General features: G+C 37.0%; 1 protein-coding gene and 1 long non-coding RNA gene across 2 annotated transcripts in view; one reads left to right on the forward strand and one right to left on the reverse strand.

The window, feature by feature from the left end:
- The window catches only part of LOC140151122 (sphingomyelin phosphodiesterase-like), a 496,863-nt gene that overhangs the window by 45,388 nt on the left and 426,049 nt on the right, over window positions 1–25,426 (forward strand). The window lies entirely within an intron of this gene.
- LOC140151116 (uncharacterized) lies at window positions 19,357–24,983 on the reverse strand. Its single transcript, XR_011858897.1, has 3 exons — window positions 24,719–24,983; window positions 23,162–23,251; window positions 19,357–20,594 (listed from the first exon to the last, which is right to left on the reverse strand). It is a non-coding gene; the product is annotated as an uncharacterized lncRNA (long non-coding RNA).

Genomic DNA, 25,426 nt, shown 5'->3' on the forward strand with positions numbered 1-25,426 from the left:
TCGGTTTACTACGAATATATTTGTTGGCAATGTATTTAGGATTAAGAATATTATCTTGGAATTCTGATTCGTGCACTTTTTAAATAAAGAAAATTACATCAATTTCTTTTAACACTGTTTGTGTCCACCATCAGCTGGACACCTGTTATACTTATTATAAATAACTCTGCACGACAGACAACGGCCCTACAGCAATGTAGTAGTTTCGTTAATGCCTTGTGATCACGAGTTCTAGAGTTCGAATCCCATTTCAAACTGGGTTTGGAAGATACTTCCCCAAATTAACAGTATTGTGAACCACCAGCATCCATGGTTCGATGTAGAGAGTCTTTCCTATTCAGTGGAAATATTGCAATTACACACCTTATTGTCTTCTAACAATAACCAATGACACTAGCACATATACACTTCATTCATTTGGATGAGAACATTTCAATTATCATAGTTTTGTCCAATTCTCATCGCTTTGAAAGAATTCTCATTTTACAATTTCCACTAGTGCATGCAAATAAGCGGTTTGCATAGTGTGGTGTCATCAGCATAGAGTACCAAGGCACTGTCTTGGGAGAAATTAGAGAGGCAAAGATCGTTAGCATAATTATATTTAAAAAAGAAGGGGGGCCAGGACAAATACTTGCGGTACTCCAGAGATGAATGGGGCCGGATATGAGGTCACGCCATGAATTGCAATGATCTGCGTTTTGTTGGTGTTGGAAAGATATGAACGTAACCAGGACATGAGTCGATCAGTGATGCAAACATATCTGAGTTTCAGCAGCAAAGGACCATGGCTTTGTGATATCGAAAAGGGCCACAGCAACATTGTGCCGATTCTCCGGAGCATTATACCAATGATGAAGGGTTGTTGTTAAGACATCAGAAGTTGAGGACTTGGGGAGAAAACCAAATTGCCGGGGAGTGAGAATGTTGTTCTGATTGAGATGTTGGAAGATGTGCTGGTGAATGACTCTTTCCATGAGTTTCGTGATGATCGGTGAAGAGATATAGGACGGTAGGGGGAAGTAGACTAGCGGTCACCAGATTTAAATATTGGAATAACACGGGAACGCTTCCACGCGCTGGGGGCACAACCAGTATGGATTGATAGATTGAACAGTTGAGAAAGGGGAAGAGAGACAGAACCTGTGTTCTTCAGAATCACACTGGTGATCCTATCTACACCGGCCGCAGAGTTGTTTTTCAGTTTGCGGATAAGCTTATGAATTTTTCCACTGTAGCAGCTGAAATGAAAAATAGAAGAAACAGTATCATAGTTAGAAATAACAGAATCAGACACTTCATCTCAATTGAAAACTTTAGAGAAGAAGTTACTGAAGACATTGGCAAAAAAAGTCACATGGGGTGTTATATTGGATACTGTCCGGAATGGAAGACCGAGAAGACTTGGATTTAACATAAGCCCAGAAGCGTTTGCCAGGAGAGTTGTTATCAAGCAGGCTGGAAAAATAATCCTGTTTGGCACATGCTGATAAGAAATTTGGTTTCCAACCACTTTATATTTCTTATAATCTTTAGTCTTCTTGGAATTTCTTGAACAGTCTTTGCTTATTTCTAATCAGTTAACGAAGCTCTAAATTGAGCCATGGAAAGTCTTACATTTCACTTTTGAGGAGTATAAATACTCATAGTCAGAATAAAGGCTCCATGAAAACTTATCCAGGTTTGGTCAGCATTATCATATTCATTGATTGAAAGTTAAGTAACTCATATTAGCTGCCTCACAATCTGCTTTGCTGTATTGCTAGATTTGTCGACTAATGAAGATTAATTGAACACTGAATGACAGTATTGTGACAAGCACCAAGGGGAGACAAGTGAGTAATATTGCTAATCAAGTTAGCACCATTGGTATGGTCAATAAGAGATTCACAGATTGGACCAAAGAATGTTGGCTGGGATATATGCTATTTCAATCCATAGCTGTGCTGGAGATCAGATAACTCACTAAGGTTATCAATTATTTTAAACTAAAACTGTTGTGATTTGGTAGTTCAAAGCATCTTACGAATGGTAGTGAGTTTGGGCAAAAACTGCATTGCTCAATTCATAGCGAGCGTGTAGAAGAATTAAAATATCACAGATATACTTTTATAGGTGCTGCGGTTCTTGAGTTACGTTGTAAAGAGGGCTGAAACAACAACACTTTTGTAAAACGTACATAACTCATTAACAACAATAAATTAAGCAAGTTTGCAAAGTATAGGATTTGTAGAATTAACTTTTGCAAAACATCAAGGTGTTAATTTTAATAATATATTGATCTAGATAAATGACAATCGATTTTTAGGTTGCTTCGACCAACAGTACCTCGTCTACCCTTAAAAAGATATTGGGATGAACAAAGTCCCCAAGGACAATGTGTTTAGAGTCATGGGCTAGAGCAGAGAGCTTGTGCAATACTGGAGCTTTGTTGAGGAAGTGAGTTAGTGTACTCCCTTCGCTGTGCAGGGGGTGGACGATATTATACACTCCTCAGAATTAAAGTGATCAGTTGAATGTAATCAGCATTGTTATGCAAAATTATACCAAATTGTTTCCACACGCCTATAATAATTTACTAGATAATTAAACTCATTAATAAACGCGATACTTTCTTATATATTGTGCGCTATTTTGTCTTTTTTCAGCTTCGCAGCTCCCATATCATATTGTTCCAGGCCTCGGGGATATGGGAAGACCAGTCATAATTGATATGGCAATCCACCACGACGAGTACCAGAAACTATTTAAATCAAGTGGGTTTAATCTACTAGCCAGTAACATGATGTCTTTGAATAGGACGTTACGTGACTTTCGCCCACAGGGGTAATTTCATATTAATGCTTTTATTTAGAGTTTTTTGTTTTTGTTTGTTTTTGTGTTTTATTGTTTGTTTGTTCACTCATAGAAATTGTTCGTTGGCATTACTAAGTAAGTTGATGTAAGTCGTTGCGTCAACTTTCCGAGTAATGCCAACGCGTACAATTTTGAATAACGCTGACTCGATATCATTATGTTGGTCGCACTCATTTGCACTTACTTTATTGAGTTGTTACAACTCAGAAAATGAAACTAGCCTAAGTTAGCGTAATTTTAGGTGTGCTATAGTATACAAAATTTTGCACTGATTACAAAAATAAATATTTGAATACTGCTAATTGTGCAGAAAATGATCCAATTACGTGAATTAAGTAACAAAGTACCAAATTGGAATAACTCAAAACAATAAGTACCAGTAACTTAATATGAACGAGTTACATCAACTTACATGTTGAGTTACAATAACTCAACTAATTGGTTCATTGAACCTTGTTTATTTTTCTAAGTTCCCTGAACTTGAATTCAGAAGTTGGCATTACTTAATGCCAACAAAGTTGATTAGTTGACGGAACTTTTTGAGCTTTCTTTAAGTTCGGATAACTAAAATGAATTTTGTTTTGGCAACTTTTACACTATTTTTGAGTTGTCCAAACTTACTCCTTTTGAATTGCGCCAACAAGGCGAACAAGTCATTTCTATGAGTGTATGGTTGCTTTACAGCGATGTACTTGTGTGCTTTTTGTGTACAGTTTATACTTCTGTGACTTTTTTCTCTTGTGTCTAGGCACGAAAGCAAAGTACTTTGGTGGACTACAAAAAAAGTCTGTACTAAGTCCAAGCATATATTGTGTTCCACAGATGTGCATCATTGAAGTACCCCAAGATCCTGCCTAAAACATCGGCTGTAATAATATTCCATAACGAACCTTGGAGTACTCTTTGGAGGACAGTTCACAGCATCATCAACCGTTCACCACCGTGCATGCAGGAAATTGTCCTGGTCAACGATGCTAGTAATGAAGGTGGGTTCCAAGCACAAAATAGAGAGATTGCGAAATTTACGTGATACGGAAACGCCAACGTCAAGCTACATCAGTCGAAAATCAGTTAGTATCCATTCTAGAGGGTGAAATTTGGTCAATTTGGTGAATTGGTCAATCGTGGAATTATCGTAAGGCGATTATGTTGCGGTTGGTAGTAGAAAATGACGTTCCAAAATGACAAAAAAAAACGCATTATAAAATGCAGAAAGATGTTATCTTTGTCGTGTTATGAAACGAATCAAAGTATCCAAATAGAACAAGTAGAGTCCGACATGCAATATAATACATTTTGGGGGTTACAATTTGACCTAGTAAAGACAAGAAGAAGTGAATAAATTTAGATTTTTTTCGACGCGAATTCGAACGGGCAGATTGCCTATTCATTTGTGTGAAGAGAAAATGCCGTCCAAAAATCAGCTTGCGAAGAGGCGTTTTAAGCAAGATCGTGACGTCTTACAACATAATGCGGTAGAATTGTCTGTTTTGGACGGGTGACAGCAGTTCGTGCAAGGTCATTTTTTGCAATTGCTATTTCGTTGCATTAAACAGCTGTCAAAGTGTTTGCTTATGGATACTAATCAGCAAACACCAAAATGTTTTTAAACGTGATAATGCATTATGTTTTTGGTTTTAGTTTAAACATTTTGATAGCATATCAATATTGGTTTATATAAAAATCACGAAAACTTTGTTTAAAACATGTTATACTGAATAAAAAACCCATTTAAAACCAAAATTCGAAATGCTACAGTAAAATATCATTTGCCAAACATTGTGTGTACTTAAGTCTATTATATTAGAAAGTTTTGCAGTAAGTTTTGAACAAAATATTTTTTAGTGTTATTAAAACCTTTTAAATACCCTTGACCATCACATACCCTTTAAACCCGACATATACCGTTTTCTGTAATATATTTGTATAGGGGGGTAGTAATCGAGGTAGGCATGGTAAATTATCTGTTTTCATTTTCCTTAAATATACATCATGGCGACTTCCGAGGCATCATTTTCCAATGAGCAAGCAAAACTCAAATATCGCTAATCTGGACTGAATGCTTAGAGCAATAGATACAGCCAGTCGTATTTGCATATCAATACCGAGGAAAGTGGGATCGAAGAGAGAAGAACAGAATCTATTCTCATATTCCCTGGTTCGTGCACCCAAGGTGAATCAATGGGTGCTTCCTATATCTTTAGATATATATATTTGTCTCAGCATATTGCCACCATGAGCTTATTGCAATTGCGTTTAGATATAGTCTCCGGTCAGACTTTCTGAGGCTATCACGAACTATATAGGACCGACGAGCGTTAGGACCGACACAACTGGCTGAGTAGGAGACTAGTTTGGATGTGAACGGCACTATGACGTTCTACCGCACAATCTCGTAATACGTAACCCGTATGGCGTTTGCAGTGAACGCCTCTTCGCAATCTCTCTAATACTTCATTGGGCCAATCTTACTCGATCTCATGGAACTAACCTGTTCCAGTTGTCTGTCATTCTTGATAGGCTAGGGCTGTACACGGAATCATATTTATTATGTTATGGTTTTATTTGTTAAAGCCGTTCTTCTACCATCAAAGCTGGATGACCATGCTAGGAAGCTGAACTTCGACATTAAACTATTTCAAATGGAAACGCGAATTGGTTCAGTGAAAGCAAGAAATTTTGGAATGACGAAGGCGACGGGTGAAATTTTAGTGATACTTGACTCTCACTGTGAAGTGACTGAAGGTTGGCTGGAACCATTGGTATATAGGATAGTACAAGACAGGTAAAATTGTATTTTTATTTTAACACCTAGAAATGGAATGAATCTCATTCTCTCTCCAATTCAATCGAGACTCTGATTTCAAATTTAAATACCAAGAAATAATGTCAGGTTATATAATAGTGTAGCCTTGTCGAGTCTGATAAATGCTGACAATCTTCCACTTCCATATTGCTATTTCATCTTACCCTCACATATCTCAACGAACGACGAACAATAAATTCAGGGTAGCATCATTGGTGATTTGTTTTGGTGTAATTAAACCAGTTATATAGCCCCATGAATATTGATGTCAAAAATGTCCATACTAGTACATGTACTTGGACACGTGTATGCAAATATGAGATAAAGTGACACTGTTGTGGCGTTGTGGCGATCGCCACATGGGCCGAATGGTTCTGGGACACTCTGGGCCAGTTGCTCATAAAAAAGAGAAAAAGAAGAAAAAAGAAGGAAAAGAAAGGAAAAGGGGAGAAAAAAAGGAAAAAGAGAAGAAAGAAAAGGAGAAGAAAAATGGAGAGAAGGGGGAGGGAGTAGTCCTATAATTACTTATAGTGTTATGGCTTAAGGCATCGGCCCAAGGGCATAAGGCATATTCCCGAGGGCCTAAGGCATAATGTCTAAGGCACAGTCCCTAGGCTTAAGGCATATACCTTAAAACTAAGCAATAGGTAGGGCCGCTAGTTTCAATGAAGTAGCCAAACCTCCTCCGTGGACAGAGTGAAAAACGAACCCGTACATGTCTTTAAAAAGGGCAGATCTTCAAAGTTGTGAGCCGATTGTAATATTTCTTTTGGTTCATTAAAGTTAACGATTTTAGGCTTCTTCACATATCAAACTATATTTGATCAACGTTTCTGTTTTTGCAACAGCAGGAAAAAGAGGGGGCATTTCTCAGGGGGGTACTCACGTATATAAGGTATACGGGGATGTGCCACTCTAATGGATCGCTTTTGTGCAAGAAAACCATAAACATGGGTCCCGATTTGATATGGATTATCAAATCAACAGGTTTTTTTAGGTAAAAAAAGTCCCTAAACATGGATAGGGGTTTCAGAGTTCCCGCGGCATACCGCTGTAAAAATGTAATTCGCGTACTCCCTCGGAGCAAGTAGGTTCCCCCGGTTGTTAGTGGTCATTGCCATAATTATATTCAAGAATGCATGAGTACCAACCACCGGTTGGTTTAGGTACATAACCGGAGAGATTTTTCTTTGTCGTGTGTCAATTGGCTTGTCACCAAAAGCAAATTAATTTTGGAAATGATTTCTTGTTTATGGGTAAAATTGCTTTTTTAGATCAGGTAATCTCGGTTCAGAACAGTGTTTCAATGATTTCTGAGTTTATTATTTTGTAAATCACATAGGTCAGGGTGTTGAGCGAGGGGGTTAGGGTAGATATGCGGGGTGTATAGGCCTGACTGTTAACATCCCAGTTTTAAAATAGAATATACCCGATAACTTCCTTTAATTAAAACCTCTTTTGTAGGCTTTCCTGTTCAACAAACCCCTTTTTCTATCATTTTGTATCAAAATGCCACAACATAATGCAGAAACTTCGCAATTCTTTTATTTCAGCATACAGTAAGCCAAAGAATGAAGGTACCAGTTATGTTCACCCTGTATATCCTAAAAAATATGTCAAAATTAATACAAGCAACCACTACCTGTACTCTTTAGCTATGATTTAAGACCTTACTTGTTGAAATTGGTTGAGAATTAAAGAAACGGCGATCTAAAGTCCAAAGAAGAAACAAAATAAAAAGTTGCAAGTTTGTGTTCTAATCAATGAAAGCACGACGCTAGTTTTAGCTTGCTAATCTATGGAAGCACGGACGGTGATAGTTCTCCTGTTCGAGAACGCTTTGTGTACAAATCAATAGGGCTTGCAATGGAGTGAACTGCAACTTTTAAATTGGCATCTTCCTCGAGTTTTTGGATGCCGTGTCTTTATTTCTTGAACGATTTCAACGAATGAGGTCTTAGGTTCGAGCTAAAAGACGCAGCTAATGACTGCTGGTTCCAGTTATGACATATCTGTCTTTTTTAGGATATACATGGGGTGAACATAACTGGTACCTTAATTTTTTGGCTTACTGTATTTGTTTTGTAAATTAAATATAAAATGCTAAAAGTAGCTTTATTGATTGAGAAGAACTTCAGAAAGAAAAATCGATTCTTTCTTTTGTACTAAATTTGACTAGTACCACTTGAAATCACCCCACTTACTCACTCACAGTGGCTGAGGTACGGTCTCATATCACCCCAACCCCCGTAAATTATGTAAATTTCAACTTTTGTGGAAATATTGCGCAAGATTTTGTCGATTTTGCCCCTGACCTGAAATTAACTTGCCCCCCCCCCCTTGAAAAAGTCCTGGTTCCGCAACTGCTCACTCACTCAATGATATCAACCGGCCATGTGAACCCGAAACCGGCGGGCAACCGGCGGTCGAGTTTTGATTTGATTATTTGACTAATTTTTGGCCCCTGTGTGGCCAAAAAAACTGACCACCGCCCCAAATTTGACCTTTTGCTTATAACTCAAGAACGGTATGTCACAGGTATGTCAAACTATACTTTTTCTGAATCCTTGCAATGAGAGGAATAATTTGGTGTGCTTGTTAACTAGATTTGAGCAACTTTGAAATTTCACCATTGTGTTAACCTTTAACCTTGAATATGGCCGGAGTGCCGGGAAATATTTTTTGTTAACATCTTGAATGTGTTATAGGACCATAAAAGGAAACTAAAAAAGTTGGTTTGGTAGAGTCCTGGGGGGATGCACATTAAAACCTTGTAGATACCGGACTAATAAGCCAACAACAGGCGTCGCATATGGGATTTGTGTTGGTGTCAAACGGGAATGCGCTATCATAATGAAGAATAGGCTTGCGGGCGTGGGGGACATTTAAAGACAGCTGCGAAGAATGTTTGCTGATTATATAATATGTAGAAGTAAAAAAGGACATGAAAGGACGGAACCCGGGGGACGGAAAATATCAAAAGATTAAGTTTCCTATATGTACATGTAGGAAGTAAGCTACGAAGAGTGCGATGATCATTGTTGAGAAATGTTAATTAAAACATCAGGGGATATCAGTTGAGAAAGCAGTGTGCTTACAGAACGTTATGAGATGACGTATTCTTGGGAGGCTGTATGACTTGTAATAGTGTAGTTCTAGTGAATTTGCATGTGGGATGGAGGGTTATCAAAGAAGCAAATCTATAAAGTTGTAGATAAGGAGACATGAAGGCATTGAAAGTAAAATTTAAAAACAATTGGAGTGGAACGTGAAATGTAAGACTCCACAATTAGTTTAAACTAATTTTGGAGTCTTACCTTTCGCGTATTAAACATTGTTAAAATGTTTTAACATTATATTGTTAGATTATATTGTAAGATTTTTTCTTTTACTCATGGGTGAAATATAAATAAATAATATAAAGTTTCTAACAACAGACCTGACAACTTATCTCATTGAGTTTTAAAAATTATTGTGTAATTTGTTGATCCAGACAACCTAGCGGAAGCCCTTGCGACAACATGGCCATTCCGCTGGTATTTATTTATTTATTTATTGAATGTATGTATTTATTTGAATAGTCACACTGATATAAAATATTTACATACCGTTATTATAACCTACCTTATAAGACGGAGGATTATCAGACGACTGTTAGTGTAACGAATCTAAATATATATATATCTAAATATATTTGTGCCTTTATTCACCATTTACTTTAGAACTCGTATTGTTACGCCAGTTGTTGATACTATCCATCCTGATACTTTCGAATACCAAGGCATTAATCTCCTTGCTGTTGGTGGCATACAGTGGAAGTTGGATTACATGTGGCAATTTATGCAACCACGTGATATTGCATCATTTAATAAAAATGTAACAATGCCAAAAAGGTAAAGTAACAAGTTGATAGATTTATTATAAAACCATATATTTAAGGCGAAAAAACAGATACTAGCTGGGGAACGCGGGTGGTTTGCTGTCACAGGGAGTTTAGGAGTGTAGAGAATACAACCTAGGTGGATGCCAACGTGAATGTTCTTGTGACCTTTGATATCGATTTTGGGTCAAAGGTCACATGCGTTTCAACAGGCTATCAAAAAATGCGCGATTGACCATAAAACGTATACCAAATGATTGAGCTGGGTGTTTCTTACAAAAAAGTCAATCATAGCACTGCTCATTTATCAATGTTTTTGAAGTATGACCTTTTAAAAATGATAAGTCTGTAAACAATTGCTATTTTTGGCCAATTTTTTCAAAAATTGCCAAAAGTGACACTTTTTCACCATTTAAAAATATTTATGTTATAATGTTGTGATATGAATCTTCTGTAAGGTTACAATAGATTTCAAACTTCAACGGTCTGTTGTTACCATGGCATTTGCGTAATTCAAGTTGGTATCAAATTTGATATCCACTGTACCGGATAGCTGCTATTATGATGTTCCTTCTTTTGGAGTATTGAAAACATCTTGTGAAAAAAATCTGATTACCTCCTTTATATTGGCCCATGATCGGGCTGAATTTTGCCTTTACCTTTTCCTCCATTTTTAGCTGAAAAAACCTACTGGTTATTTTGGTCGTTTAACATGCAGCTTAGAAGGACATTAAGTCATAATTTTATGAATAATGTTCTGTTAGCCTCTATTAGAGCTTGCGTCCTGATTCCTGTATAGGGGAGTCACAGTCTAAAAGTTTAGTTTGATTTAGTTGGGGAGGGGTGTGTGCAAAGGATGTCGTCTATTCTCCCCGAGTATAACCTAAAATGTCAATGATGTTTTTTTGTTTTTATTCCAGAACACCAACAATAGGTGGCGGGCTTTTCGCTGTCGATAAATCATTTTGGAATAAAATTGGAGCATTTGATGAAGGATTCAAGATCTGGGGTGGGGATAATCTGGAACTTTCATTCAAGGTAAAATGTAGTCCTGCTTTCCCACAGCGTAGCGCCAGATGAGTTGATTGTCAATGAGGCGAATGGCTGTTAACTACTGCTAACGATACAAATCGACTGGATTGTAACAACATCTTATCCAAAACCACACTAGACGGCTTTTCAAATTTCTTAAAAGAGAAGATTATGGACCGACATGACAACCTGAAGACATGGAGTGACAAGCCTCTGGAACACCTGTACCAGAGCTTCATAGTGGCAAACTAGAGATCTTATTGTCACTTACTTTGTGTTCTCTGTATAGAAGCCTAGCATCCGGTGGAAGCACATCATTTAAATAAAAGCGACATCTTATCAAATCTGAGTTTTAAATAAAGGCGGTGCATTTGAAATTTTGATTGTGCAATATGTGACCGTACACGACGAATGAGCCGACGAATGAGGTCGTTTTCATAGGTACCTCAAGTTGATGCGACATGTATCTCATTTTAAACCAATCAATAATCCTATTGTTGAAGAGGATAATAAGCTTCGACCTTAGATGTCTATAGATTTCTTAATAGCTCTGGTCTTTGTTTGCTTCAGCTAAATGAGTCCTGTTTAAGATGTGGGTTACAAAGCTTTGTATTTTGTCTATAACCTGAACCTCGTTCACTTGGGGATGATTTGAAATGACCGCCAATTGTCTATTTATTACCAACAATGTTGAAAAAGAGACACATGTAGAAACCGAAAAAGGTACCATTTTGTTAAAGGAGCAATGTTCAACAAACCATGACTCCGGTTCTGGATATCGTTTGAAGTCAAATGATATACCATTTTAAAGCTTATAATATATATATATTGTAAACACGAAATAAAACACAATTGAACGGAGGAGGAATTTACGGCTCATTCGTGATGTACGGCCTCATAATGCTTGTTTACAAAATGAACTAATATCATTCGCTAGATATTGTGTGCGTTTTTGTATTTTTCTAATTACCTCGTCAACTTTTGCATTTTGCATAGACTTGGATGTGTGGTGGTTCAATGGAGATCATGCCTTGTTCACACGTGGGTCATATCTCTCGTGCTAGAGCAACATATCCGTTTTATGCTGATAACCAAAAACGTTTAGCCGAAGTATGGATAGATGGCCAGTACAAAGAATTCTTCTACTTTTACAATCCGAAAATGAAAGAAGCTGACGCTGGTGATGTGACAGACAGATTAGATCTACGAAAGCGGCTGAATTGTAAATCGTTTGGATGGTATATAGAGAATGTTTTTCCATGGAGCAGTTTACCAAGCAGTTTAAATAAAGGTGTGGTATTTGGACAGGTGGGTGTGAAAGCTCTTCGGCCATGAAAGTATTACTAAGGTAGCTGAGAGGACATCCTTTGCATCCACCCACCAGGATAAACCAAACAAACCAACGTTTCATGTTCCTTTTATGATCCTAAGACACAATCAGGACGTTCCCAAAAATAAAAAGTCGTCCCAAGGCAGTTAAAACGTGGCTTAATCTAATCATAAGGATTCAGAAAATGTATAGTTTCAACAATGTAGGGTGTACCGTTCATGAGTTATGACGGAAAAATTCAAATTGAGGTCAGGTCAAAACCACGCGGGTCAAAAGTTATAAAAAAATGCTCCGATTTTGCTCAAAATACTTCTAAAACTGTTCGAGTTGTCATTCTCAAAATAAAAATAGATTGCACCATCTCAGATGCTTCCGTAACTAAGTAACACATAAAAAATAATAGTTTAATAATAGGCCAATCCCTATTGATCGCTTGTGTACCGTGACCTACCTTAATGACCTGTTAATGACCCTTGACCCCAAATAAAAAATACCACATATATATTGGGTAACAATAATTCATGTGTAAACATACCGTCACTGTGCTATCTTTTTCTTGGCTGAATGATTTTTTTTTAATTATTGCCTGAAGTGATCCCTTACTGACCTTTCAACCCAAATATTTGTATGATTAATAGACACCGGGTAATAGCAATGCAGAGGTCACTGCACAGAGGTAGATTGATTAGTGTTTCTAATAGGCACCGAGTAGTCACTGGATGCCTTTAACAATAAAGTCACGGGTGACCATCCGATGCCTTCTAATTTGCATGTGAAATTTAACATCATTTTACACCCGGTGATCATCTGAAGCCTGCTTTTATTTTTTATTTTGCCATGGAGTTCTACTGGTCGCAATTAAACTTAATACACTATACTCACTAAATTGATACGAGCTACAGTAAAGCAATTTAATTTTCGATTTAATAAATTTCTTTTTTTATAGGTAACACATCTGGCAAGTCAACTATGTTTAGCTATGTATTATGCCGTGAACAAAACAAAGCAACCTGACAATGCGCTTAAAACGTGGACTTGTATCGTACCGAATGTCGATCAGGTATAAATCATTAGAATGTTTATCATAACCAAACTTATACAACATTAACGTTATACGAACGGTGTCAACGGGAACTTTGAAATCATTTTACACGACTGAAGCCGTGCCTTTTATGAAGCTGACACCCTCTAAATATCAGGATACTGATTCGTGGGCCTCTGCTAAACTCCACATCATATCTTTCACTTTCCATACCTTACGACCGACAATACTATTCCAGTGTGTCCCTTACGTTTTCTACGTTTAAGGGATCGAATTACGTACTTGCCGTTTTTAAGGTTATTAATTATTTTAAACTGTTGTGATTTGGTAGTTCACAGCATCTTACGAATGGTAATGAGCTTTGGCAAAAAACTGCATTGTTCAATTCATAGCGAGCGTGTAGAAGAATTAAAATATCACAGATACACTTTTATAGGTGCTGCGGTTCTTGAGTTACGTTGTAAAGAGGGCTGAAACAACAACGCTTTTGTAAAACGTACATAACTCATTAACAACAATAAATTAAGCAAGTTTGCAAAGTATATGATTTGTAGAATGAACATTTGCAAAATATCAAGGCGTTAATTTTCAATAATATACACAGCAAACACCCACCAGTACTGGACCAGTAAAAGGGCCCATTTGCACTGGCCCAGTACTGGGCCAGGGTTGGGCCACATAAAGTGAGCGCCAGCACTGGACCAGACCAAGTCGGTCACAAGTGGTCCAATACAGTGCGTCACTTATGGACCACATAATGTCGCCAGAGCTGGCCTAACGCTGGCCGGGCTTCCATGTGGCCCAGCATTGGCGCTCACTTTATCTGGCCCACATGTGGTGGGTGACGTGCTCACACTAGCGAAACAATCAATTAAATCAGTTTTCAGACTAGTCTAGGCTAGGCCCGGGGGCTAGGGCTATTTGAATTGATATTTTTAGTGGAAGTGCAACTTTTGCGGGAACTTTGATTTAATTTTCAAATCTTGGTGTATGGCTACAAATTTGGTACCAAATGAAAGCTAACAGATTCAATTTTATTGTTTATTATTGCAAAGTAAATATGAATATTGTATGGAGGAATATTTTTACAGTGATGTTACTATCTTTACCTTTGATTTCGTGACAATTTAATAGGGGGGCCTAGCATTATTTAGGCATGTTTATTGTTTAACTTTCAACTTATACTTCTATCCTATCGGTAGGGAAAAAAAATCAAAATAATATTTCATGTCCCTTTGTCTTTGATTTCTAGACCATCCTCTAGCGCCTACTGATTTACGGGCCGGGTCCAGATTTGACCCTCACCATTTTGTAACTGAGATTCGTGTAGGCCTATAATTAATTTTGTAAGGTAGGCCTATACAACTTTTAAAGCATTTTATATAATATCTATTCTGTTTTTATTCATATAATTTACCTATCATTTCTTTGGGCCCCGGGTTTGGGCCTAACCAGCTGGCTAGGTCTATGCCATGTCGGGCCTCCATATGAATATGCCCTATATTAAATAGTAGGCCAAGGCCAAATAGTAAATTCTACGTCTATCAAGTAGGTCTTTAAATTAAATAGGCCTAGGCCTATGCATGATACGTTACAACATGTAGGCCCTATCAGTAATGGCCCTAATAGGGCCTATTTTTCTCTCCCTAGGCCTAAGAGCTTCAAACTGATAATAAGCCTATATAACTTTCCATAGGCCGTGTAAAATTAATGTTTTGGTTCTCGTCCAGAGGATTTTCATGAATTGATGAGGCAGGGAGGTGTTTTTTTTTCAATGTAAAATTAGCCCCGGTAATTAGGCCTAGCATGGCTTAGTTTTCGGTCTTTTTAGAGCAAATGAGGAGGCCCTTTTTTCATTTTAATGTGAGATTCTGAGGCCGGATAAATCCCCTAGATTACCACAAAAATTCTTGGAAGCGATATTTGTTCTCTAATAAACGTATTTAGGCATATTTGTAAGCCTATAAAGTTTTCGTAAAGTAGGCCCGGGAAAGTAGGCTATTCATAAGTTTTAAAAAAGTTGAAAAATCTGACAAATCCCGTAAATTGAGGAGGGAGAGGACGAGAACCAAAATATTTAATATTTATTCAAAATTTCAGAATAGGGTGTTCCTATAGGCTAGAGGGTGTTATAGCTTGAGCTATTCTTATAGGGTGTAACTCCAAAATTAGACCTCTAGTCTCAATAAAACTTCTGCATGGATTTTTTGATAGTGTGGGCCTACAATCCAAAATCCCGGGGACTCATTTATACAAGCATAAAACGCCAACATTTAGGGTCCCTAGCTTAAAATGTCTGAATGTCCCTTTCTTTTCATGGGGGCTGAGCAATTTATGTGCCCGGTTTTATGGGACGCCTAATTTTTAAATACCACGCTCTAAATTTAATGATAAAACGCTGCATCTAAATGGTAAAACGCTGCATCTTGTAAATTAGGTTCCCAAAATGTTGCCATACGTTGAGGGGGGGGGGGCAAGGACAAGAGTAGGGGAGACCGGGGATGAAAGTTACACGGGGAAGTTGTTACACCTCTCAGGCACGGTGTACCAAGCTGGAATAAGAGAGGGCAGGCTAACTGACATCCATATGTTGCCTACATGTCACTGGGGTATACTACCAATCGCGAGCTTTCTCCATTGTTCTACTAAAATGTTAATAAGTCAAAAAAACTTTTTTTGTCCTTACCTAGTAACTTTCTGACAAAACTGTAATATTGTAATAGCTCTAACAACTGGAGGTGCATTATGCTAGCTTGTTATTGTAAATGTAGTATGTGTAGGTCACTAATATACCCCCGAGTCATGACCTGTAATTCTGCCTCAGGGTTGTGTTATAATGGCTTATGGGTGTAAAACTCCCTATGGGGATAGTTGTTACACTGTAACAACCTACCCCATGTAACAACCTACCCCAATTACATTTTACATGTGTACTAAATTTTGTTTCAAATTTCAGGTTTAAATATTTCAAATGTCTACTGTGTATTTTGCTTTACCTAGAGCTGTAATTGTTCTACTGTTAATGATGCCAAGAATCTGGAAAAGGAAGACAGAGAGGGGAAAACACCTCTTAATGTAACTTGGAAGCTGCTGCCCAACGTGTGTTGGAATATGGTGATTCTTTGCGAGTTGCAGCGGCTGACCATAATATAAGAGCATCATAGTTTAATATAAATGAACTTATTATAGAATAAAAATGATCTAAATGCTTCTAAATGCCTGTAAAAGGTCCATAAAATTTTGTAACATTGTAACAACTTACCCCGCATGGTGTAACAACTTACCCGGTATGCGGGGTAAGTTGTTACAAAAAATTACCTTCATTAGTTAATTAGTAGTTAATTAGTTGTTTGATGTTTTCATGTTTTGTATGCCCCAAGTTTTAGTTAACATAATGTGCTAATCACAGACCCAAGATGGAGAGTTCTTCATTGGAATTATATGGGGCAAAATGTCAATCTTGTAACGTCCATCACCGGTCTCCCCTAAAGCAATTTTGGGCATGAAGTTTAGAAATTTTACCCCCACCCGGACTCGTATTTATTGCACAAAGGTTGGTCTTTACAGTTAAGTTATTTGTGGTTTCACCGCCTTTGACCGGGAGGGGGCACTCGAATCCCGAGTCGAATATGAAAGTGACATACCTGTGCCTACCAAAGTAAGATACCAGACTAGGGATCTACCGGAGGCGATTATTTGTCAAAAAAGGGGCTCATTCAGTGGCGGCTCCAAGAAAATGTAATGGGCCATTACGTATGGAAAGGATTAGAATTGCATGTGTCATTGAATAACTTTCCGGGAAAAACTGCAAAAATGTGCTACAAAATGTAAAAATTGTACAATTTGCGCATTTTTGTTTGTTTGTTTGTTTGAGTGTACATTTCTATTTTTTTTTAAAAGGGGGGGTCATTGGGTGTAAGCTGATGACAAAAGGGGGTCATTGGTGTAATTTTAGCCTTCAATAAATAAATAAATGATAATTATAATAAAAATAATAATAAACGCTCGACAACCCCTACTAGAATAGGGTTTTTTGGTCTCCTAATGTATATCGTATTAAACTCCCTGAAGATTACAGATGACAGAGAAATAATGGAGACTCACTCAATGAAGTGCAGATATTTCAAATTTAATTGAAAATTTAAAATCAAACAAACTTATATTCCCCCTGCATGTCCTTTCTCAAGTCAAAATCAATTCAGGTGATTTTGAAAATGACAAGTCCCCTCACAAGTTGACTCTTTACAACACAATATCTAGGGACCGTTTTTTTATTTTTTTGAATTTTGACCAACTTTGAGAAATTTGCACCAAAAATGGTCAAAAATTTCAAATACTTTTGGTGAAGTTGGTCAAAATTCAAAAAAATGAAAAAAAGGTCCCTAGATATTTTTATCTAGTTTTTAAAAATTAATAAAAAAAATTTTTTGGCCAAACAATTTTTTTGTTATGTGCACGTTGCACGAAAAAATTTGGGCCAAAGAACCCGTTTTTGGGATTTTCTCCAAAATTAGCAATTTGGCCCAAATTGGACCTCACAGATGAATTCATCAAATCATTTCCATTCTAAAAATGTATACTTTTATATTCTTTAGACTAATAATTTAGCAGTTTTGAGGCCCAAAAGTTTTCATAATTCCAGGGTTCAGACCAACCTTAATACTTCCCAGCAAACACAAAACAAAAAATCCCAAATCCCCAAAACAAAAAATCCCAAAAAAACTCTTTTTTTTGGCCCACTTCTTTTCGTTAATCATAACAAAAACATTTTTTTGTATTAATTTTTTTTAAATAAAATATTTAGGAGCCATTTTTTTTATTTCTTTCAATTTCGACCAACTTTGAGAAATTCCAAACAAATCATAAAAAACCTGATTTTCACCTAAATTTCAAATATTTTTGGTGAAGTTGGTCAAAATTTAAAAAAAATGAAAAAAAGCTCCTAGATATTTTTATCTGGTTTACAAAAATTAATAAATAAAAAAAAATTGGCCCAAGAATATTTTTTTTTTACGTTTAAGGAAGGGGTATGAACGTTTGGACAGTATTTTATTGTGGGACATTAGAGCACATCGGACCATGGACTGTAGAAATAACACAGTCCATGATCGGACATATCGAATGGTATTCTGAATACGAAGAATGTCATTCTGTTATCAAATAATTTTGATTTTTTGAAATTCGCAATGTAATACACATTTTATGGCAAATAATTAAAAATTGATATTTTTGACATTTAACAGTACTGAAAGTGTATGTAGGTGGGATGAAAGGCCGACGATCAATTGAAAAGTTTGACCTTTCCTATTGAAGGAATATGGATTTTTTTCCAAAACACCAAAAAAAATTAGCTTTTTCTCCCAGCTACATACACTTTAAGAATATATCATTAGATTTATATCAAATTATTAATAATTTGTCATAAAATGTGTATTAAATTGTGAATTTCAAAAAATGAAAATTATTTGATATCAGAAAGGCATTCTTCGTATTCAGAATGCAATTCGATATGTCTGATGTGCTCTCATGTCTCACAAAAAATACTGTCGAAACGCTCATTCCAGATCCCTTAACGAAATAGAAGTGGGCAAAAACCCCGTTATTTTAGATTTGGGGCCAAAAATGGCATTTTGGCCCAAATTTTTACCTCACAGATGAATTGATCAAGTCTTTGCCATTCTAAATATGTATATTTTTATATACATTACACCAAGAATTTAGCAGTTATGAGTTCCGAAAGTTTCAATAATTCCAGGGTTCAGACCAACCTTAAAAACGTTTTTAAAACGTTTTTGTGTTTGCTGGGATATTAATACTTTGTCTAACCAGAATTACTGGTTTCGTAATTAAGGTGGCCCCCACAACAAAGGATGGTAAATATAAAGTATATTGACCTTGATAAATATGCTAATAAAACGTTAATCAAAATATGGGAATAAGGTTGCAAATATTTATACATATGAAGAGCTTAGTTCAAACGCCCTTACATCCACCTCTGGCTGAAATTGAGTTATGACATTATAGTGTGGGTAAAATACACATTTTGGTGGTTGTTTGACCTTCATACTGCCTTCTCTTCTCTTCCAGAGATATCATATATTTCCTGTTTGGAAAATCTGAGGGAATTTCCGGATATCTGGGCATTAACAATAATATAAAATAGTTTTGTTTTAATTTTTTGATGTATATATAACAATAGTAGCCTTCAATGTTCTTTAACTATTAAAACCAAAAGGAACTGTTTTGGGGTCACTGTTTGAAGAAAAAAAATCATTATAATTAACAAAAGTTGTAGTTTATAAATACTAAAATAAAAGGCATTTTGCTGAATTTAATTTAAAAAAATTCATAATCATAAAAGTAAATGAGATTAAATTTTCTTTTTGATTTTGCAAACGTTTTATAGTCAAGGGCTCAAATTTGATTGCAAAGTTGATCAATGATTGTGTTTGAGCTGTACAGTGGATTAATGACAAGCATGTAGGCCAAATACACAAATGAGCTCATTAATATTTGAGCTAGAGAGTGGATTAATGGAAAGGCAAAATATGCAATTCTAAAAAACAAGGCCTGGTGGCCCTTTCAAAAAATGTATGCTTTGGTATATCTTGCATGACTAAGTTTAAAAGAGGTTATAACCATGCTAACAATTGTATTGCACTTCTGAGACTCTTCAACCACCTTATTTTGGGAGAATATGTGTGTAGTGAACTGATTTCCTGATTTTCCATCAAATGAGACCTGTTCTCACAAAATGAGCGGAAATTGTCATGTAGAAAAGGAGATACATCATTCATCATTGAACCTGCTAAAAAACAATAGAAAGCAAAGGAATTCTCCTTTGAAATATTGAAAACTTATATGACCCAGATAATTTTATATGACCCAGAGATTATGGATCTGGCCATAGCCATGAAGATCTGACAATAGCCATGCAGATGGTGCCCACCTGGACTAGCTTTAAGCTAGTCAGTACTTTAAGCTAGTCAGTACTGCTGGACTAACAAGGATGACTAACCTATCTTAGTCCAGCTTGACTAGCTTTTGCTTAGTCGCTTGACTAGTTTGATGTTAGTCCAGCACGCTGGACTAGTTAAGGTTAGTCACTCGACTAGTTATTGACTTAAGTTAGCCCAACTGGTGCCCATCTGGACTAACATAGCGCTAGTCAAGCCAGCTGGACTAATGTAACATTAGTCCAGCTGGCTTGACTAATATGCTCAAACTAGTCGATCCGACATGACTAACCTCAAGCTAGTCCAGCCTGCCGGACAACCCTAATTTAACCATACATGCATGCAGTTGCAGATTGGATAGTCTGATAAGGGTTATACAGTTGGAAGGTAAATGAGTTTGTCACTCATATTCACAATAATGTAGTCAAACAATCAAAAGTTTTGATGGATCCATTTTGCATGTGCATCAAATCATAAATCAGAAAAGTTTCATGTGCATGATTCAGATAAATCCATCTTTGACAGGCAAAATAAGTGCAAGGTTCTTTTTTCACATGACTTTTTTGTGGAACAGCTTAACTCGTTATTTTGCACAGCTGATGTATGCAGGATATAGAGCATTTTTTCTTCTTGATGAGTTGGAATTGTTGGAAGTCTATTCCTACCACAGTTGGGTCACATTTCAGCAGCACCTGAAAGCAAATTATGCAAAAAGTTACTGTTAGTTAAACTTCAATTAGCAAAATGAATATTCCCGCTTTCACATCTGGCGGTTTTCTGAAAAAAGTACCAGTGAAAAATTTGAAATTCAGGATCATCAAAATAATTTACTTTATTTACAGTTTAATACATGTATAGTGTACGGAGCCCCTGAAGTGACATGGAAGAAAAAACTTTGGGTCCGACTTTGTAACTCTGGACCCCGAAATAGTAACTTGGGGGCCAACATAGTAACTTGGGGCCTGAGATAGTAACTCGAGCGCCCGAAGATAGTAACATGGGCCCTGACTTAGTAACTCGGGGTCCAAGATAGTAACTCATAGCCCCGAGATAGTAACTTGGGGCCCCAACTTAGTAACTCATGAGACAAGGTTGCTACGTCGGCACGCATAGTAGGTGATAAAGTGGTTTTCAAGTAAAGTGTTTGGATGCGAGCCGTTAGACCAATAGGCCTATAAAATAAACGCCATGTTTATATTATAGGCCTGGTGGCCTCACGGCTCGCATCCAAACACTTTACTTGAAAACCACTTTAGTAACTCAGGGCCCGACTTACTAAGTTGGGCCCTCAAGTTACTATGTCGGACCCCAAGATAGTTCTTTTTTCTTCCGTGTCAATTCAGGGCTCTGTAATAGTCCCATCAATTAAGGGCTGAAATCAAAACTCGACCGGCGGTTGACTGGCGGTTCTGTCCAGGTGCCATTGTTTAGAACAATAGCAAAAGGACAGGCGGTCAACCGCCAGTCGAGTTTTGATTTCATCCCTAAACCAACAACAATTTTTTTTTGATGTTTCAAAATGGGAGCTTAATTTTGACAAATGACAACGGGCAGGAAACTTTAAGAAGTTCTTACACCTCTAAAATTTTGGTTGGTCATGTATTTCCACACCATTTTTAGAGTCCACCATCAGGGACAGTACTTAATACAAATATAGTATACATGTACTGTCTAAAATTGCACAAGCAGTTTTAACATTTAGAACCAAAAATGTGTTTCATAATGGCCATAGAACCATCATTGGTGGCACCGGGGCATTTTCCCCCTCAATATTCTCCCCCCCCCACCCTAGACTATGCCATAGTCAAATTTTATTAAAAATATGTTATTAGGCCAAAAAAAAAAAAGTTCGTCTCAAAGCTTGCGCGCGCGTTTGTAAAATCCCACGATTTGACAAAAAACAAATGCGGAATTTTTTTTTTTTTAGTTTTTCCAGAAAAAATCGGCGAAAATCAGATTTTTTTCTCAAAATACCATGAAAAAAGTCAGGAATAAAAAAAAAAAAATTGCATTTCGCATTTGTTTTTAAATTTCTCGTGAGCTTTGAGACAAACCTTTTTTTTTGGCCTTATTAGTCATGATGAACCCATTTTGTTGAACTCAAAATTATACTGATGTTTATTGAAATTAAAGTATTCACTAGTAAAATAGTCATAAAGAGTTAAAAATATCAGATGATTAGTGACAATAAAAGTAATTGAATGCAACTTTATCTTGCATAATTATAATGGCTCACTTTAATACTGAACAATTCTAATTTTGGAATCTACCAGTTTATTGATAGCGAACCCCGAAAATTCGACTATAGACTTTGAATTGTAAGCAGAACTTTACCCCCTGGACTTTGCTCCCCCTAAAAACACACTGTCAAGCATACTTGTTTATCAGTCCATTAACCGCAAGTACTAAACATGGTATAGTACAAGACGCACTAGATGTTTGATGAGAGATTAACTTTCGCGTCAACACAAAAGCGCTGCAAATACCACAGACAGTTGTGTACGGTGTAATTAATGGTAATGGCGTGGGTCCAGAAGATTTAAACCATAGCGAGATATGGGAGACCAATCACAAGGCAGATCCATTTAAAGATGCATTACATCATGGCCAATTTTAGTTAGGCCAGAAATTGGCCTAACTCTCCATAGAGTCCCGTGTTAAAAATCTTAACCGCAAGGCAAAGTCAGTAGTCTACTTGGGAAGCTAACAAAGTTAGGGAGTAGGGTGACTGAAAAGATCAGATGTGAAAATCTATCAATTGTGCACACATTAATTAAATCAGAGTTTTACGCTTAAATACAATATGGGCAAGTGGACTACGGGGTAGTCTACCCCCACCCCCCACTTATTCTGAAAAATTAGCACTTTTTTGCAGCAATTTTGCACAAAATTGGATGATTTTGCACTCATTCACTTTACCACCCCCAGAAACCAATCTGTGGCAGCACTACGGGGGTCATTTTTCTTTAACTAAAATTACAGAAAATTTCACTTTTTGCAGCAATTTTGTGCAAATTTAGAAGATTTTGCCCCCCATTCACTCCCCCCTGAAAAAAATTTCTGATGTCGCCACTGAGAACCACTTTATAACATCTAAACATGCTAAACGGAACATATTTCAGGTCTACAATATCACGGGGATTATGAGAATACATGAGGTTGGGGTTTCTTCTGATGCAAAATGTCTTCATTTTGATCTAGGATAAAGAACAGTATGACCGGATGAGGCTGTCGAGCTGGTCACACATTTTTCAGTTACCTTTGGTATTTGAACGAAATCATTCAGACTAGTTGTATATGTTGGCGTTGAGTCGTTCAAGCTTCACGGTTGCATCGTCAGCCACAGAGCCTATAAAAAAAATTCATGGAATTAAAATGGGATTTGACAAACTGTCGATTGTAGATTTTGGGTCACAGTTGTTATTCTTTAAAAAAGTAATTAATTGCAGACCATGCACATAGCATTGTTTTGCCTAAGTTGTTGCTAATTTAAGGTAGGCCTACGGTATGATATATTTAAATGAGTCATATTTGAAATTTTTTTGAATTTTTTTTTTTGCAGCAATTTTGGGCAAAATTTGTTGAAATTCACTTCCCCTTACATGGGGGGGGGGGGGTGAATTTCAGGGGCCATGTCACTGAAAAAAAATTCTGGCACCGCCACTGTACTTAATAGACCTATTCAAGTGTTCATGAAAGTCAAAATTGTGAAAATAGGGCTAGTTTTTCAATCCAAATTCCTGTTTTAATTCAATCGTTTAGAACAAAATAAGGCTCAAAATACAATCTGCAACAGGGGTTGTTTTGAATTTTCTGACAATCATCATCATCATATGTTATGCCTTTGATAAATTTATATTAAGGGGAGCCCTGTGCAATAATTGTGAGCCCTGGGGAATTTTCAAATGGCAGAAATGCTTGCCACCCCACCCCTAATTGGCTTGGCAAAATTGCTCTTGAACTTTACGGCCAAGGCCCACTTTTAGAGCATTTTATTTTTAGCATTTTAGAGCATGTTATTTAAAAGACGCCCTATGAATGTGTGCCAATTATTGCTTGCCCTCACCCGGGGAGTCATCCCCCCTTATCGGAGCAGTGCCAAAAATTGCCCCCCCCCCCTTTGGCTGGCCAAAATAATCTTGCCCCTACCCAATTTTACCTCAGGGCTCAGTGCTCATTACACAGCCCTTAATTTAACTTGGACTATTGGATAACTTGGGCCCCACAAGCTTATCGATCAATACCACCAGGGTGCTTATAATAATCATTAAAGGTAAAATATGGTGCCATATGGCTTGAACTTTTAGGGCCAAGGCCCAATTGCAAGGGCATGTACACATCTAGGCATGCCCGTACGCAGGATTTTTTTTTTGGGGGGGGGGGGTGCTGATTTTGAAAAAGTGGACCTTTTTTCCAAGGGGGGGGGGGCAATTTTGTAAAAAGTGGACTTTTCCTCAAAAATTTGGACATTTTTTGGGCCAAAAAAGCGTAAAAACCTGTATTTTTGCTCGCTACACTCGCAAATTGTCATATTTTGGGACTTTTTGTATACTTTTGCACCCCCCGCACCCCCTGCGTACGGGCCTGCATCTAGGGTGTATTGCCGGCACTACATGTATTGCTATACAACAACAAAAAATAGTACACAGGCCTACATGTTGTATCACAGTGTTGTATACTAGCTGCTATGTACATCATAAAGACTGGCATGTTGATGGCTTGTTATGCCAGCATATGCATGACATTATTTTTGGTCTTTCTGATGTAATATTATATTAATTGCAACTTTACATAATCAACACAAAGCAAGACTTACATTGTAAGACATCTTCTACAAAATCTTGATGCATTTAATTCCAGGACATTGGGGCAAGAACTTGAAGTGTTGCTCTGCAGTGCAGTGTATACGTGTAGACTACAGTATCAGTAGTTGACTCTGACAGTTGACAGTTGTGTTTCCCCGCTTAGAGTTGGGTCAGAGGTCACATACAGAGGTCACCACAGAGTGGCAAAATTTAAACTTGAAGCTAGTCGAGCAACCTAGTCAAGCCTGCTTGACTAACATTAAGCTAGTCCATCTACCTTTAGGGCTATTTCATTATAAATGACACGTTCACAAAAATGGCTTTTATCATATCTGGTTGATATAATTAGGGTGATAATGCAGTGTTATTAACTTAATTCTAAGTATGCCACAAACTACAAGCTACATGAGCATTTTTACAGAATTCTGTCTATTTTTGTATAAAAAATTGCCAAAAGGTACATTTTTAACCCAATTTTGGAGTCCCATTTCATTTTGCCCATGTATTCTGAATTAATTCTTTGAAAAATTAGGTACATTCTATGGCAATGTGCTTGTTGCAATGAAAATATGATATGTGTGGAACATCATGCAAGTTGAATGGTGAAAATTGGTGCAAAAATGTTAAAATTCCGTAGATTCTTGCAAAATTGGCATTTTGCGTTAAATAAAAAATGAGTGTCCTCTCCAATTCATGCCTCCATTTTTGTTAACATTAAA

The sequence above is a fragment of the Amphiura filiformis genome, chromosome 4 (assembly GCF_039555335.1).
Source record: "Amphiura filiformis chromosome 4, Afil_fr2py, whole genome shotgun sequence".
Lineage (NCBI taxonomy): Eukaryota > Metazoa > Echinodermata > Ophiuroidea > Amphilepidida > Amphiuridae > Amphiura > Amphiura filiformis.